Here is a 2,143-nt window from a genome sequence, read left to right on the forward strand (position 1 = left end):
AGCAAGTGTAGAGTCTTGCACCTAGGGAGGAATAACCACATGCACCGGTACAGGTTGGGGGATGACCTGCTGGAGAGGAGCACTGAGGAGAGAGACCTGGGGGTCCTTGTGGATGACAGGTTGGCCGTGAGCCAGCAGTGTGCCCTGGTGGCCAAGAAGGACAATGGCATCCTGGCGTGCATTATAAGCAGCGTGGCCAGCAGGTCGAGGGAGGTTATCCTCCTCTCTACTCTGCCCTGGTGAGGCTTCTCCTGGAGTATTGCGTCCAGTTCTGGGCTCCCCCATACAGAAAAGAAAGGGATCTCCTCAAAAGAGTCCAGTGGACAGCTGCAAAGATGATAAAGGGCGTGGAGCATCTCCCTTATGAGGAAAGGCTGAGAGACCTGGTGCTGTTCAGCCTTGTGAAAAGAAGACTCAGAGGGGATCTGAGCACTATCTATAAATATCTAAGGAGCGGGAGGCCAAGGGATGAGATCAGACTCTTCTCAGCAGTGTGTGGCAATAGGACGAGGGGAAATGGCCACATGAAGCATAGGAATTTTTGCACAAATGTGTGTGGGAACTTCTTACAGTGCAGTAATGAAGCACTGGAGCTGCAGAGAGGTGCTGGAGTCTCCTTCTCTGGAGACGTTCAAGACCCGCCTGGATGCCTATCCATGCAACCTAGGATAGAGAGCTGCTTTGCAGGGCGGTTGGACTCGATGATCTCTGGAGGTCTCTTCCAACCCCTACAATTCTGTGACTGTGATTCCTGACCCTATTGGTATACTCCTCCCACAGTACCTGTCTCCACTTCCACTGCCTGTGCGTTTTCTTTGTACTCTCTGGTTTGATCAGCACGTTCAGATTCAGCCATATCAATCTCTTGCCTTCAACAATTCGAAGTAGTCACTTAAAAGTCAATTTATTGACAGCTACCAGTGGCGGTGGGCCCCCAAAAATGAACGGGGCCGGGCAAAAGAGGGCTCCGCAGGAAGCAAAGGCTGTTGGCAGAACTGCACCGCGCAGGCGCGAGGGGCGGTCTTGGACGGAAAGCACCGCGCAGGCGCAGTGGAGCAGCGCGGCAGGGAGGTGAGTGTTTTCTGGCCGATGAGGTGCGGCTCGGCTCCGCTTCGCTCCGCTCGGCTCGGCTCCGCTTCGCTTCGCTCTCGGCTCGGCTCGGCTCGGCTCGGCTCGGCTCGGCTCGGCTCGGCTCCGCTTCGCTTCGCTCCGCTCTCGGTGCACTGACGGCTTTTCCGGCCCGGTGCTGCAGTACGTCCCCACTATGGAGGCAGGGGACGATTTGGGTGAGGCTCGAGGCGGGGTCTGTGGGTGGCAGGGGTTGATGTTCGCTTAGTTTTGCGGGCTGGGTCCGGTCCTGCCTATCCCACTCTGCTCCCCTTCCTCTCTTTGTCCCGTCCGGAATCCCAAAGCAGATAAATCAGGACGGGAACTGGGCGTGCTGTGAGGTGGCAGGGGGTATTGCGGGCTGGTTCTGTCTTCGTGTGACACCGTTATTGAAGGAAAGGGAAATTTACAGCTTCTGTAGCATTTGTCATATGTGATTGAAGCCGAGAAAACCGACAAAGTAACTTAACGTGCCAGTGAGTCGTGTCAAGCAGGAATTCCCTTTATTTACAGTAGTAGGGTGCATGGGGGATTGCTCCTCTAAACACGCACACCAAAGAAATAAATGACTACACATTTAAAGACATAACACATGCTCGTTCATTCCATTCCCAACCATGGTGGTCTTGGGTTTAAAGCTAAGGGTCATTTTTGCTGTAAATTTCCAACCTTGACGTGGGAGAGCCCTAACCTGTTCCTGTGGATACTGTGTTGAGTGGAGGTACCTGTTCAGTTGCCTTATCAGGACGACAGGGTATCTGTTCTGCTTTCTTATCGACAAGTTTCCTTGTCTGTGCATTCTTGTTCTTAAGTTTACATTTACACAAGCCCCTTGTCCTTCAATTCATATCTGGTTGAGTGATGTGATGGGCTGTTTTTGGGATTCGTGATTGTTCTGTGCATGTGAATTGCATTGCTGCTGCAGTTAATGCAGAGCCTTCAGGATGCTGATGTGCTGTGTGGAGAAGCTTGGTTTTCCTAGATAAGTAGAAAGCAGAGTCTCAGCAGCCCGCTGGCTCTGAGGAGGTGCAGCGCC

This window comes from Cyrtonyx montezumae, unplaced genomic scaffold (genome assembly GCF_038088225.1).
Source record: "Cyrtonyx montezumae isolate F1298 unplaced genomic scaffold, pur_monq_1.0 scaffold_48, whole genome shotgun sequence".
Taxonomy (NCBI): Eukaryota; Metazoa; Chordata; class Aves; order Galliformes; family Odontophoridae; genus Cyrtonyx; species Cyrtonyx montezumae.